Source organism: Plectropomus leopardus, chromosome 21 (assembly GCF_026936395.1).
Source record: "Plectropomus leopardus strain MGB_pleo_1.0 chromosome 21, ASM2693639v1, whole genome shotgun sequence".
NCBI lineage: Eukaryota > Metazoa > Chordata > Actinopteri > Perciformes > Serranidae > Plectropomus > Plectropomus leopardus.
The window spans coordinates 13,892,124-13,908,591 of record NC_142196.1 but is presented as its reverse complement, the minus strand read 5'-3'; the positions used below and the strand labels follow the sequence as shown (position 1 = coordinate 13,908,591).

The window sequence follows — 16,468 nt, the reverse complement described above, 5'->3', positions numbered from 1 at the left end:
GGAGAAGACAATAGAGTCAGAGCAGTAGAATAGAAACAATCTCCTATTTCATGAACAGTATAATCACACCACTGTATTAGCCAACCAACACTAAGTATGCAAAAAAAAGGACACTCCTGGCAATACCTCTAGAATTACTCCATTGTCTTTTCCAGCAACTGATATCCTTATCGCCGAGGCCCAGTACCTGGCTAGACTTTTAACAGACTTAATGTTCCATAACAAAATATCCCTTGAAACCAAACTCCCACTTGTGTACAATAGTATTTAACTCCATATGACCACTTCTTCATGTGCAAAGAGCTTAAAAGAGTCAAAGTCAACTCAGTTTAGCATACTGTAAGTGTGCAATCAAGAAAATAAGGTGTTTGCCACTGGCAGGCAGCCAGGCAGGTTTCTAACTGAGGGCTCATTCTTCCCGATGGTTTATTCAAGGAAGAATGAGATGTTATTCAGGAGGAATAATAAGTGGTTTGTTATTCACTGCTGGTGGTTTAGATCAGACCACACATCCTCTGTGTGGTTTCACCTTCAGAACTGAGGCAGCATTGTGTCTACCAAACGGCGTAGACTACACATTCACATTATACGCAGAGCAGCGAGAGGCATGACTCATGAGAGTCTCATGTCTGGAGTGTGTGCTGTGTTTTTGGAAAACAAAAACATGTGGTGTTTTGTGTGTGTGTGTGAAGGAAAGACCACACGACTGTGTTTTCTTACGTGTTCCTCACTTTTTTTCTTTGCCTTTCTGTCAAGGGCATAGCTTTGGTTTCAGATATACAATGAAGTCCTTCAATGAGCTACTATTTAAACTGCTGCATTTCTATTGCGGAACCTTCTTAAAATCACATTTTGGGTCATTGTTAGAAACTTGAGACTTTGCTTTTCTTGACTGATGTTCAGTTCTAGAAAGTTTTAAGGAGAATATTACCTGTGGAAAAAAACATGTTTTTTTTCTTGACTATTATTTTTACACTTATTGTTTTATTATTTTACATGAAAAAAATAATGCAGAGGAAGTGGAAGTGCTTGTGTAGTGCCCAAACAACTTCCTGCAATAGAAGAGTGGTGTTGAAAAAGCTCTAAAAGCACCAGTACAACATGAAAATACTCAATTGAAAGTAGCATTGTACTAAATAAAAGTACAATATTGTGAGTATTTTGAGCAAAATATGCTGTGGCCCTTGTGACTGATATATTGGAGTTGCTTTTAAGTTCTTTATAAATACTTTGGTATTTTAGTCCTGTTGTCTTCCAAGCTTGGAGTCGGGCCCCTCCAAAGAGTCCCTTGATAAATCTGAGGAGTTTTGAGATGATTAATGGTGTAGGAAAGAAGAAAAAAAGTTGTATGCAAAGTTCTATGCAGTGTTTGAACTATTCTCTAATTCATTTTTTGGGAAAAAGTGGATAACTCAACCTTTTTTGTGCCTCCACTAATTATCTAAATGAAACCATCTGAGAAACGTATGTCTCATTTACACTGCATCGTTCGGCTCGGCTGACTTGACTCACTTTGGTACCAGGTCTTTTTCTCCATTTCCTTTTCCACTGTGGAAAGTACCCCCTCAGTGTAGGAAGGATTCTCAGCTGATACCCACATCAACACCACAGTAAACTGACATGACATCATCTTTAATGTGACACCCTCTGAATCCTTTTATCTGCAACAAAGTCTGCACTTTCCCAATTGTAGTGTAGTTTTTCAGGCTGCTATTTTTTTTTTAAATCTTGGTCGACCTAATTAAAAAATTGCGGTCACTACTGATGGTAGCTTGGCTATTTAAAAATGGGGGATTTACACAGGATGTCACACTGGGCAACTGACAACTCTAGCGATGATTCTGTCTGAGCAGTCTGCAGTGTTTTAACTCTACCTTTTAGTATCGGCTCAGCACATGTACCAAAAGAAGCACAAGAAACTATCTACACCTTTTTTTTAGGAAAAACTAACAAAGATTGGGTCAAGTTGAGTAGAGACGTGCTGCACCATGCAGTGGGAATGCAGCATTAGGGGAAAATGTCTCTGATAGAACTACTAGAGGAACATTTGAAATATAACAAGGAGTCCCAGTTTGTGAGGAGTCACAAGGCAAAAGGGAACGGCTGGTTTATTTCTTGCACCATTTTTGTATTTATAAAAGGACATGACATGTTTTTTTTATCTAATATCTGAACCTGAAACGTAACCTGTAAACTGCTGCAGTATGTATTTTTGTTTGATGTGCAGTGTATAGAAGTATAAAGTATCTTTGAAAGGAAAAACTAGAGTATGGTACAAGTATTTTAAAAACTGAAACGTAATCAGTTACTTTCAATGACTGCTAAGAGGTGAAACTCAGGGCAAAAAAAAGCTCCAAATATTTGCTTTGAGTCCAAGGTAGGGCGCTTTAGAACTTTGGTGGCAACAAAATTTGAATTTCCGTGTGTTGACAGTAAGAGGACATTGGTTGGAGACAGATTCTAAGGCAAACAGAAAAGTGAGAAAGACATCCCTGGCGGAAACTGCGCCTTCATTTTCTCTTCAACATGTTTTTCCTCTTTTCTGTCAATTCTCCCTTCTCCTCTCCTGTCTTCCCTACTCTTTCTGCCTGTGCCTACTTTTCTCTTCCCTGTCCTGTCCTGTCCTGTCTGTCTGTCCATCCCTCTCTAAGGACCCCTGGCACTGACAGATGAATCCAACAGACGGATTCATCTGGGGACCGACTAGACCGGCGCCTCTTGAGAGAAACTCCTCCTTGTATATTTAACGGTTTCCTTCAAACCTTCTCGGCCCGGCCTGTCTGCTCGTCAATCCTCGTATCTCAGATTCCATCTCTGCATAATTCCTCTTTCTTTTTTCTTTTCTTTTTCTATTCAAAAAGCAGGCGCCGCCCCTCTTTGTCTGGGAAATTTAAGTTCTTATCTTTTCACCTCCATCTCCCTTCCTCTCCTTATATCTCTCCTCAAATCTCTCTCTGTATCTCTCTTCCGCTCCCATTTTTTTCCCTGCGTGGCCGAACTACAAGCTGTTATCTCTTAGATGTTATCGTAAACTTTCATATAAGGTCGGATAAAAAGAATGCAGCGCGCTCTGTAATTTTCTCATTCATCTGCTGAGGGAAGCATCCTCTTGCAACTTGAATATTTCTCTCTTTTTTTCGAGGATATTGCTCTGATTAGCCCTTCGTAATGATTTCAAAGTAGAGATAAATGTTTTCATTTGCTGAAGATTAAAGGATTTTCTGCATTTATACCCTCTCATTGATCAAATTAGAGCTTCTCTGGCTGTTTGCAGCGGTGCGATAGATGAAGCTCTGATACTTCTAAACACATCACATCAAAAGAGCTTCTTATCGTATAATGATATGCTCTATAAAGATAAGACGCCACGATGCACGTCCCATGAGGGGCAAAAAAACTCAAACCCACGAAAGACTTACAGCTACATTACCTCCCGCTGATATAAAAAACACATGGCAAAACATTGACAAACGAGTAAACACGCAGAAAGCGCAGATCTAGACACCTGCTTTAGACAGGCTGCAAATGTAGCCGCGACTATACATGGCGATGAGTGTCAAAGTCTCGCAGGAGGCAGTCCAGTCTGCTCTCACCTCAGAGGTACAAGCCGAAGCCCGAAAGAAGAAGCTCCTATAAAAGAGAAATATACGAGCCGAGCGCTGCTATCAAATGATCCTCTCATTCATGCTTCAAAGTCATTCATCTTCCAGAGAAATACAGCTGGGTGACGGCCCAGAGAGGGGGGAAAAAAGTGTGTGTTTCTCTCTGCGTGTGTTTGGTGACAACTCATGACTCATTTCACCCTTCAAATGGCCCTGTGGCGCTCATTCAGTCAATAAACAAAGACCAGCAAAGCCTCTTCACTCTCTCATCCTCGATCTCTCATTTTAAAATCCTTCTTTTCACCTCTTTTCCCCCCTGACTCATTACACCTCTCTCTCTTCTCACTTCTTCTCCTCTCCTCGACTGCACTCTGCCTCGCCTCAGTAATACAACAAACTCCAAACTTAAATAAGTTTACAATAATCGCTTCTCCTGTTGTCACAGAAGTTTGGATCCATCTCTGTTTAACCTTTCAAACATCCTCTTGGCTTGATCCCCAGTGAAAAAGAGGCTTTGGGGATTATTTAATCGTGACCCAAATAGAGTCTCCCTCTTCTTCCTGTACTGGTGGTTAAAAGACAGATTCCTCTGCTATTTGAGTGGGGTTTTGAGGTTGTAGCGGAGCGAGGGACAGAGCTAATGTAGTGTAACAGTGGCAGAGAGTGAAGGCTGCTTTGCCGCTGCTAATTCCCTTTGACGTGTGGACATGAAACTAGATGTTTTACTCAAACCACATTTATTCTTGGGATCCAAGCAGCACAAGTAATAGCGCATCCAAGATCACATATCGCTTGCCTTTGTTTCACTACCGCACCGTGAACTCAAATTATTCCCTACACCTGCTCCAGTGCTGCTGTTTTGGCTGTTTAGCATGCAGTGTGAAATTATCACAGCTTCCTCGTGCCTGCTTTACAAGAATCTGTCCCATCAGAGAACTGCTGCGTATGTGTGTTTCTACACTTTCTATCACTTCATTTCTAGTCTTTTTCTGGAATTTGTCCTCACTTTGTATGTGCATGCAGTGTATTTTCACTTCAAATCACTTGACTCCAGCTGTGTGGCATCACATTGTTATGTTCCTGGCAGGAAATGAAACTCACAATGTGTGTTTTTGAAATAATGCCACAGCGCGAGCAACAAACCTTTCAGAGCTGACCTTGACGGAAAGAGATGTTACTCTGTTTTATCTCTATGACATACAGACTTTTGTGAGGATAAACAACAGATGCTGCTGGGTCGCATTGTGCATCCCACTTGATCGCTTCCTCACAATCTCTATGGCAACTGTCGCGACACTTTGGCCTTTAGAGAACAGAAGTGCCACGGATGATAAACTTTCATTTTTGCCAACATTTTCTGTTCTTTTGTGAGGGACGGGGCACTAAAATCCCCTGCAGGAAACCTTGAAGTAGCCATGGCAACCTCGCACCATCTCACTAAATATCTGGTTGAATTGTTTACTTGCAACCTGGCAACTTTCTCTGTTACGTAGGGAGAGAAAAGTATCTGAAAACGCTGCTACTGGAATAAATATGCACAAAATCCCACTGAAAAAAAAATTGCATAAATATTTTGAACCAGCGTCTCCTTAAATGTGCAATGATCCTCAATAGCTACAGTCTTGAAATCAGAAGTGGCAGCATGAACAAGGGAAGGATGCGATAATGGTAAAGTGGTTGTGATGTATAAATAGCTTGTGGTAGTTGAGAGGACAAAGCACAGCGGGGAAGAGCAGCAAACCACTTCAGCTATTGTTTGAGTCTCCAAGTTTACTTGCATAAGAGCAATAAATCATCCGTTGAGGAGGATCTGTACAATCAGGGCTTCCATGCAACTCACAGCCAAAAAAGTCAGATCTTTTGTGATGCTGTGTGTACAGGGACAAACTATCCCCAAGCCCCATCTTGCTGGTGTCAGATAAATAAGTAACCAAAGGGCCCTTAAAGAGCACCAAGGGGCCAGAGGGTAATAGCCGTTTGGTTTACACGTGCATGATAATGCCTTCCACTTTCACTCCCAACAGGGCTCGACCCCCGAGGGGACGCCGAATCACAAAGGTCGACAACAATGGGGCTTGTCATTCAACTGGTATCCATAGTGACCACACTGCCCGCTGAGGCCGCCAGGGTCATTTTCATCATGGAATCCTCCTGGCTGGGACTAATTGCTGTGTTTGTGCCGGTGTTCTGTGTCAGTGCTCGGGCAAATTCCCAACACAGTGCAAATATCAATCACGCTAATCATATGCTGCTTTTCACTCGGCGCTGGGATGTGTGGCTGGTTTACATTACGGCGGGCTCATCTGTATCTGCTGCACATCGCTGGGTTATGACTCTACTGTGCAGGAGGGCACATGTTTGTGTTATTTAGGGCTGCAAATAATAATTATTTCCATTGTACATTAATCTCACATGACAGTTTCCCATAGCCAGAGTTGACAAATTTAATCTTCTACTTTTGTCTAACCAACAGTCCAAAACCAAAAGATATATCATTGTTTTATCATTGTAAAAGATAGGAAGGAAACCAGCAAAAATTCACATCTGCAAAGCTAGAGCCAGAGAATTGGTATTCTAGCTAAGGTTGGACAATATATGGATATTATATTGACATTGTGATATCAGAGCAAGGTGAAGAAGAAATCAAGAATCAAGAAAATCATCTTTGCCTAATACCGTGACATCAATATTGCAAAAATATTGTAGGGCTGACTTTTGACACTTTCACAAAGCATTTATGCAACAAAATTTTTTTACAAGTAATCATCAGTTATTTGGATAGAATAACAAAGTGGATAAAGACAAATAATAGAACAGCGAGAATTGTCTGGCATGTTCAGAAAATGGCATCAGTTTTACTGTAATTTAGCCTTTAAAATCAGCAAAATAAACCATGTAGGATGTTACAATATCCAAAATCTAAGGCCATATCATATCTCATACATCTTGCATCATGATATTGATATAAAATGGATATATTGCCCAGCCCTATCTGATGGTTTTAAAGGTTTAAAAAGCTAAATTACAGTAAAGTGATGTAACTTAGTCATTATATCGACATAACTAATAATTATATAGCAAAAATCTCATTGTGACAATATTTCTTAAAGAACCAATCTTACAGTTTTGTCACAATATTGATATTAAGGTATTTGGTTAAATATATCTTATTGAATTTTCTTCATATTACTCAGTCCTAATTCAAGATAAAAAATTGACTTTAAATTGTTGCCAAGTCACTTTCTCATGAAATGATTTATGTCTATCCAAGAGCCCAAGGTGACATTTTCAAATGTCCATCTGACTGACAGTCCAAACACTACAGATATTCAGTTTATAGTGCTATAAAAACTGAAAAAAGGAGCAAAGTCTCACATCAGAGAAGCTGCAAACAGATAATGCATGGAATTTTTTTTAGCTTCAAAATGGTCTGAAATCTACCAATCGTTGCAACTCTAATGTGTTTTTTTCTCCTTGCAGTGTTTCTCCAGCACTTCAGCTGCAATATAAACTGGCAACCTTTGCCAAAAGGCATCATGTCCCATGATTCTTTGATTCAGCATTTTCACCCCTCTCTTTCTCTGTAGTTTTGTATTTCTTTTTCATCTCCTTTCCTCCATTTTCCTGGGGGATTTTGGCATCCGACGTCCAATAAAGGCCTGGACACTGTGAGTCCAAAGTAATTCTACCATCTGGATAAAGGTCCTTTTTTTTTCCTCTATTGGTAAGAACAGTGTGACAGCATGGATGAGCCACAGCATCCTCATGGGTGTGAGGCCATAAGATCAGAAGAAGCTGGCTGTGTTTATCAGAACTACAGCTTTCAAGTCCCAAAAGATTGAATGACCAAAACAGCCACCGACCCATATGAATTCCAGTGAAATGGAACAGAGTGCTCTGGGTGCTTTATACTCTGGACACGACATCGGAGTAAGAATTTGCATGTTCTCTAAAAAGGTGCTTGCCTGAGGCTTGCAAAAACAATGGCGAATAAGTGACTTAGTTACCAATTATGTCCAGTTAATCGTACACCAATCTGCACGATCGGGGTTGGAGATTAGCATTCATCTAAACCTGCTGCAGGGGCCCGTAAGAGCCAAGGACAAAGCCGCAGGGTAACTGAGGAGCACATGAACCACATATTTTATCTCCTCCACAACACCAATCACGTTTTTCACCTACAGCACAAAAACAGCTTCGACATTGTGCGCTTACATTGTCTAATCTTCCTAAACCTGCTCACAGACAAATGCATCAAAAGCTATGTCCAAAAGTCTTTTCTGTAAGAGAAATACTCTGGTTTCATTTGGAATGTAAAGAAAGTTCAAGAGAATCTCTTCTGCTATTTGTGAAATAACTTTTTTTTCATAGTTTTACAAACCTTAGAAACCTTCAAGGACTCAGCTCTGGCTCTAGCATTGTGTGGGAAGCCTTCTGTTTGAGTTGGAAGGTCTGAAAAGCTCAACAAAGAGATATGCAGAATAAAAGAAACTTGACACGTAGTTACTTTCATTCAGCATGAAATATGGATATAAGTGTACACATCCAGCATGTCTCTTGAAGGGCACATGATGGTGTTCATCTCCTCGAAACAATGTCATTATTTTACCGAAAGCAATTAGAATTCAAACTAAACATAGCAGCAATTACACTTTAAAGGTCACATATAAAAGCTGAAACAACAGCCACTGATGAAACACTGCTGTTATCATATTCTGAAATCTGAACACGATTAAGAACTGAGCATGAATATTTCCCAATTTGCATTGGGGCTTTAAAGGCACTGACATTTCAGCACAGGGTTTTTTTCTGGACTACTTTACAATCATGACCAGTCAGATTTTCCACACTTGTACTTGTGCACTTGCTGCAGTGAATTCAGAACACTTGTGCTACTGGGACTTTTCTCTTAAGATACCAGAGCCTAATCAATTGTCATAAGATATTGAAAGAGGACGGGAATTTGTGAAATATAAGGATCTGATGATGGGGGAACAGGTGATGGTTGCACTCTACCAGCACCACCAAGTGGTCAGACATGGCAAAGCACAATGCAAAAGTTGTAAAACTGATTATTTAACTGTGGGATTTTGGATTAGTAGATTATTGTGCGGCTCCTTCAAGATTATGGCATACATTTCCATTCCGCAAAATGTTTCAACTTATTCTAAATTATGATATGACCGTAAAATAGAGTATATGACAAACAGTAAAAGTCGATATTGGGGATAAACAAAAACCTCGCGTTTGGAAATTGAATGTGTACATATCTAAATAAAAATGGTGCGCGTTTTATAATAAAATACTCTTAGTCTTACCAAGTGAGGTGCCCAACTCCCGTTCATCTAGTAGGGAGCGAAGCTGCTTGTCTTGTCCCGGTGAGAAGAGTCAGTGTTACGGAGAAACAAAAGATAAAGATGAGCTCAAGATGATATATCCTCCGTTCTGCTGCGTCTCTTGCCAGAAGTCGACCTCAGTAAAACTCCCTCTCCCTGCAGAGATTCCTCTGAGCTCTCTCTCGTCCCTCCGGACTCCTGTGTGCTATTTCTGCCCCACAGAGAAGCGCTCTGTGCCGGTGGCTCCTCGGCGCACGGTTTGTAATCGGACACCGCACTGTCGCGCTGCGCCACAGACAATGTGCCTCCGCTCTTGGGGGCTGGACGCGGGTGCCCAAAAAAACGCAAATGCGCCGGAAAAAAACAAAAACAAAACTGTCCTTCAAGTGAAAACAATCGGAGCTTGTGCACGGAAAGCCAAGCCGGAGTGGAGGTGGTGGGCGATGTGTCCGATGCTGCTCTCAGTCACAGCTGCGCATCTCACGAGCTGGGTTTTGATGGCTGAGGAGTGCGCCCCCACTTCGCGCGTCCACTCCAGCAGCGAGGAGAAACGTGGCAGCATCGCACAGCTGTCCTGCAGGTGGAGGAGAGGAATATAACCCACTAACCGCGCGCTACAAGTGGGATGGCTGAGATTTGGATAGTTGGAGCTGTTTTGAACTGTTGATTCCAGCAGCTAAATTCTTCATTCCAGAATAGCAGAGGTCAACATCCAAAAACTTTCATTTTATTTTATTTTCTCCTGCAAATCCTCAACACCGTGCTCTGCGTGACAGTCAGAGATGATAAGGATTTAGCTTCAAGGACACTTGAACAGAGAGGATGTTTTCCTGAAAGGGGGGCTTGAACTCCATCATGCATATCTGTGACCACCGGGAACCAGCCGTCCAATATTGTGGACGAAGTGTTTTTGTAACTGCTACACACAGCAAAAAACATTTTAACAGAGAAAATAGGCAGTTAAGAGAGATGTATTCTTCCACAATTCCAACTGATCTTTTTTCGCAGTGCCCCAAGGGTAGGCGGGGGGGGGGGTACATGGCCTTCATAATACAATTGCTGGCCCCCAGCAAAATGAATTGGAGGGTGATATTACAGCCTTTAAGAGGCTGTGGTATGCCAATTTTAAGCAAGTGCAAAAGTAGTGGTATCATGTAAAATTAGACAATCTAAAGCATCCATTGGTACCAACCATGTTGGCATGGCATGTCAGGAAGGGGGCTAAATAAAACTCCTTTTCCACCAAATTTAGCAGGTGTACACAGGTTTTTTTAAACAGGAGAAATCCAGCTAAAATAGGCGATAGACTTCTTTCTCATTGCCAGCAGAACAGAGCTGTGTACACAGCTCTGCAGTAGATGAGTATGTGTTTCAGTATGTGTACTTTTTTCTGGTGTGTTACACCCAATGTTACATTTAGGTAGGAAAACTGGGTTTGGGGTTTTTTTTTTGTGCTGTGGAAAATTGACTTAATGCTTCAAATTTAAGCTAACTTTGGGGAGAGAACAACTGGCATGGACATTTTTAAAGTCTCTTGAACTGTCATCGCACATTTCTAAATAAAAATTGGTTTTATGGGTAGAAAACAAGATCAGCTGTCATAAAACAGGGACAGTAGCTGATTATCATTGCCAGGGTATGCCACTATTATTGTTTATAAAGCGCTGCCAACGCATATGTTATGTCACACTAGAGGCAGACACTGTTGTATTAAAAGTCATGCCTGTCAATCTGTAATCACACACACAGAAAAACCCAACCTCTAGCCTTGGCTAGAGGCCCTATATGCAACACATCAATAAATGGTTTTGGAACTTGCTACTATGTTCACTACATTGTTCCTGTCAAATAAACCAATAAATAAAAATAAAAAACACTGGAGTGACATGATGCAGACATTGTTTGGCTCTGTGCGAAAATAAAGAGGCAGCATAAAGAAAGGACTTCGAAGCGGCCTTGTAGCACAATCTCTGTGTAAAAAAGTCTATAGTTTTCAACTAGTCTTTAAACTAAAACAGCGTAATTGAATTCCTGAAATTCAGTTATATCTTCTGCTTTTGGTGTGCCTCTCAATATTTTCAGTGGCCCCATGTGGCCACCCCCATGAAACATTTATGGGGGCACCACTGCTTTTTAGAAAGTAAATATATGTCATGTCAGATGTGTTTTTGTGTTTGTGCGTGAAGAGTGGGGAGCTAGATAGAGACCGACAGTGCTGTGTCTCTGTGCCTTTGTGTATTTTAATAGTGACATCCTCAGTTCAATTACCTGTTTATCCTTCGGTGAATGAAGTCAGCCTCTATAAAGCTCCAAAAGCCCAAAGAGTGTCATACACAGCTTTAGGGTTTTGACAGCAAGTGTTTGTCTGTCTTTTTGACAGACACGTAGTGAAGTCAACAACAGCCTGTTCATACGCCTCTGCGTTCAACAGGAACGTGCTTCCGTGAATGCCCCGGCTCCTGTATACCCACATCTATATTCAAATCAGGTAATTTTCATAAAAATGTAGCTACCCACAAGGGGGGGGGGTAAAGCTGAGATTTACATTTCAAGTGGCCACCATGCAACTCTGGGAAATGCGTGGGTAACCTTTTCTTTTCTCTTGCTGCGCAAAGGGAGCTTTCTTAAAATATCAGAACAGATTGGATGAAGGTACAGCACGCCAAAGGCCGTGACACAGTTTGACAAAACAAACCAAGTTCTCAAATGTTAGTTAGGAAATCATCAAATACAGTTTCAACCACAGACAGTGCACTGTGACCTCCAGAACTTTTTTTTTCCTCCACGCTTCAGGAGTTGCAGACTCTCTTTTACTCTGCACGGTTTGCTCTCCTGTACAATAGATGTTTCAAAAGCGTAACCCACAGAGCTCCAGCTAAGCTTCAGACGGCGCGAGGCTTCAGTTGCCTGAGCTGTGCCGAGCAAGCAAGTTTCATCAGTAAAAAAGTAAAATGCAATGTCTCCGAATGAGCCATCAGAGCTGGTGATGGATGGTTTTGAGTACATTAGTTCATGATGGGAGGCCTGAGACAGAATGAATCAAAGCGACACTGACATTAAAGTCTCCTCTGGTGTGTGTGTATGTGTGGCTACCATTGTTGCTCAGCATTCCTGTTTTGATGTCAAGCAAAAGAAAGTCAAGTTGCCAGGCAACCACAAAAAAATCCAGTTTCAGAAGGAGCCTCCTATATTTCACCTGGTTGTATAAGATCTCAGTAGGGTGTATTTGGTGTGTGTCCCTGTGTGTGAGTGTGTTTGCATAGCATTTCATCTCTCAGCTTTTTTGAAGAAATAGGATTTTTTATATTCTTTTTAGTCTACTAAGTGCAATGACCAAATAATATTTTCAAAGTAATGTCATAGTAAAAGAAACTGAAGGCCAACCTTTATCCATAGAGGGAATAAAGCTACCAGAAAGGACAAAAAACTAATTGGAGAGTATTTCCTGGCATGTCTATTTAGTGCTGTGATTGCTTCTTTTGAATGTGTAATTGCTTGTTTGCATGTCATGTGTGTCTGTCTATAGTGATGGTAGGAGGGGAGATGCTAACAGAAGGCCAAGCCCTCTTGCTTTGGTGCCAAACCTCGGTTGACTGTAGCCGAGCCCCCAAATCCCTCTCTCAAACAGGCCATCTGTCATGCAGTTTCTCTGTCGTTTTCCAGCCTCAGGTCAGCTCACACCTTGCAAACACAGGCAGTCAACCAGCCAGCCACTGGGACACGCAAAACACACACGCTCACTGACACATAAATGCAACATTTTCACATGTGGGGGTTGAGATACGAGTGCGCTGTTTTCACATGAGTGTGCAGGAATGACGGAGTGACTTCGAGAGGTGAGAGCACAGGTGAGGGTGGTTCGTTTCCCAGGAGCAAAGGAGCCTGGGAGGGAGGAAGGAGATGAAAAGATAGCATGGGTGAGAGAAAGAGAGGAAAGCTGGCCAGCTGTGAGAGACTGCAGTCATTCCTCACTCTGAGCTCCATACCTGCAGACTCAATGAGCCATCCCACGCTGCAGCAGGGCCAAAGCCATGCGATTTCTCAGGCTTACTCAGCCTTACTGCGCCCCTGCAGCAGTGGCATCCAGGGCCTTGTAGTGCCAGGACTCCACAAAGTCTACTTTCCCTGCCACGCTCCACAGGAGGAAGGATTGGGCAATGATGCCGTTACTGTCACAGTGTCAGAGGAAGTATGCCTGCGACAGCAGGGACAGCAGTTTTGGAGGTGACAGACTCAGCAGGATTATTTAGAGGCTGAAGTTTATCAGACCTGAAATAATACTTATTGATACTTTGACCCTTTACTTTTTTCAGCCAGTAGCATCTCTAAGGATCAGTTTAACTGTCAGTCCACTGCTTTGGTCCAGACTGAAATCTCAGCAACTATAGGTTTGATATCCATGGAATTTGGCATAGATATGCATGGTCCTCAGAGTGTGAATCCTAATTACTTTGGTGATCTCTTGACCTTTTCTGTGGAACCACCAGCAGATCAAAAGTTTTCACTGAGCCTATGAAAAATCTCAACATGATGAATGGTAAATGGACCTGCACTTGTATAGCACCTCTATCATCTACTGACCAAGTAAAGCACTTTTACACTTCTTGTCACATTTAACCATTTACATACAGGTGGCAATGCTACCATACACTACAAAGTTAAACATTCACATGCACTTTAGGGTGTAGTATCCCAAGTGAAAGAATACATCGACATGCAGAGCAGAAGAGCCAGAGATCGATCTAACTTCCTGTTACTGGATGGTCTGCTCTGCTACCTGAACCACAGCCGGCCCACAACTGCTAGCTGAATCAGCACAAAATTAAGTAAGGACATTCACGACTACCAGATGATGACTCATTTAGACTTTCATGATCCCCAGATTTTTCCTCAAGCGCCACCAGCAGATGCATATTTTGGGTTTTTTTTAGAAATATCTCAATAACTATTGGATGGATTGCCATGATGGTAGGTGCACACGTTCTTGGCCTCTTGGTATTAGGCCTAATAATAACAACTCTGGTCAGGGCCAGCTCTACCCAATTTGGTGCCCTAGGCGCCCTAACCCTAACCCACACCTCCGCACCCAATAACGACACATCACGTGCTCACACATAATTTAGGAGCATGTCACTGTTTATTTATTTGTAATGTTAATATATCTATTTTTTTCTAGACAGAAATCACTAAGTGAGGGCGCCAGTGGGCATAGAAAATTATTATTTTATTATTATTTTCCCTCGAGGCCAAGGGGGACTGGTGGCGTGGCGGCGCCCCTCCAGCAGATGGCGCCCTAGGCGGCCGCCTATATCTCCTATGCCAAGAGCCGGCCCTGACGCTGGTGATCCATTCACTTTTCATCTATCATCAAGTCAAAACATATTTCTCCAATACGTTTCTTTACCAAATTATACCTGCTAAACATCTTAGCATCTCATGTCAGTGCTGCCATAATGAGCATGTTAGCATAGCATTCCGTTTCAAGCACCACTGTGTCTAAGTACAGCCTTACAGAGCTGTAGCTGCAGAGTCTTTCTCTTGTTTTTAAATTTAAAATAAGGTCAGAGTCTGTTGTAAAATAGAGTGAAGTGTATACTCCCTGTTCTCACTTCTAACATCATTATGGACGTTTACTCCATCTTTATCTCATTCTTGTGGGTCACAGTTCAGATCAAGCCCGTTACAGTGCAGTGTAGAGGTGTGATCGAGTGTTTTTGGGGCCCAGTCCATCCAGAGGTTGTGAATGAATGGACTGCAGGAGATAATGAAATGCAGCACCAGAGTCCAGGGGGGTCATCTTTCTCGCTTTCTGCCCAGATTCTGGCTGGCTGTATTTGTCTTTGTCCTCCCCTCTATGGCCCATGATGGATAGCAAAAAGAATATGGCTGATGGTGAGAGTTTTTTTTTTCTTCTTCTTCAGCTCTTCTTCTTTTTTAGTGTCTTCTTTTTTTCCGATCACCATTAGCGAAGTGGCAAAGTTAAGGGCTGGAGAGATGAACTCTGTGAAATTCAATCATGGGAATTGAAGGTTTGGAGGCGTGAGGTCTTGGCCCCATGGGCAGTTTGGAGATTGCTTCAGATTAATTAATGTCAAAATGGAGAGGGTGAGGCTGTAGAGGACAATTATGTATGTGACTGCTGGGCATGGTGTTCGCCATTCACAGGAAAGAGTGCAGTCGGCTGATTTTCCTCTGTGTTAAGAAGATATTTTATTCCCAGTCAGTAATTTTGAGAAGCCAAAAGCAATTTAAGTGTAGATAAAGTAGGCAAAAGCTACCCATGGCTAAATGGATAGAAAAATAAAGCCACTTATGTAAGTACTCAAGGCGCGTATAATCCAGAGAAGCCACAGTGGGGAAAACTACCACCATCTCCTGCGCATTGTAATCTTCTGAAGGCAGACCCGGAGTTAAAAGGGGAGTACCACTCAATTAAAGAATTCATATTTCATTTAAAAAGCTTGAAATTGTCCAGTCATATCACATAAACCACCACACTGTGTTGTGTGTTATTCTTTTTTTAAATGACAATGCTATCAGCTAAAAATATCACCTTATCTGCAGCAAATCATCCTGCAGTCACAGCCACTTTCCCACTTCATAGTCAGTGGAGGTTTACATCCCAGATTAAGCAGACAAATAAACTGCACACTGCTCTTCGTGGCCACAGGGGACACAAGCGATTGTTCACCAGCACTTGCCCAAACTGTCGTAGGAAACAGGAATAAATCCCCCAATTTCTAACTCAGCAGAAGCAATTTGTTTCTTTCAACACCATCATGTGTTTCAGGGTGACTTCACTGGCCTCTCGCCGCATGGTGCTGTCTGTTCTCTCAATGCACAAGAGTGTCCCCAATAACTGAGGGCACAGACATCACACACTCCAATATTACTTACACAAACACTAGATTAATGAAATGTGCATGAGATGCTTTGTGTCCTTCTGTCTCACACTCGCATGCAAACAAAAACAGAGCGACGCTTGGAAAGCAACAGACATAGAGGGAGTTCATATATGCATGAACCGTGATGCACTCTAAGCAGGTGTGCACAGGAAATCAAGATTGGTCTTCTCGCTAGGCTGCATTTCTATCTCAGGAGTTTTGAAAACCGTGATTTATGTGTGCTTCCTAGGTCTGCAGAGGGAAAAGGAAAAATGTCAAAAAAATCTAAGGGGCTTTCACAGTTTGCTAGTCTAACAGATGCACACAGAGTGAAGAAATTGAACAGCTTTGAAAAAGAAATGTTTAACTTACATTAAAATATGTATGCTCCTGGTAAATGTAGCACATCACTGCCTTTGTGGGCCCGAGCTGATTTTTATATCCCTTACATAACATTGACTTTCATAAACCGCCCCATTAAAGGAAGGAAAATAAGCAGCAAGGCTGACAACAGCAACCAAAACTTGCATTAACTGATAATAATCATACTCATTACCGGGATATTATCGTTTCTTATTATTCTCAGTAATGCAGATCCTGTTTTTTTTTTTTATATAATGAGCCTGCAATATGGCTCAGGAACTCA

At 41.8% G+C, this 16,468-nt stretch overlaps 1 protein-coding gene across 2 annotated transcripts in view; it reads right to left on the bottom strand.

Annotated features, from left to right (window-relative positions):
- Positions 1–9,471, bottom strand: part of sema5a (sema domain, seven thrombospondin repeats (type 1 and type 1-like), transmembrane domain (TM) and short cytoplasmic domain, (semaphorin) 5A) — a 146,949-nt gene extending 137,478 nt beyond the window's left edge. Inside the window, exon 1 of one of the 2 annotated variants that reach the window (XR_015775375.1) lies at positions 8,921–9,471. The gene's annotated coding sequence lies outside the window, so the exon portion shown is untranslated. The remainder of the gene's footprint in view (positions 1–8,920) is intronic. The other variant, XM_042510744.2, reaches the window with a different exon arrangement.
- Positions 9,472–16,468: the final 6,997 nt, after the last annotated feature.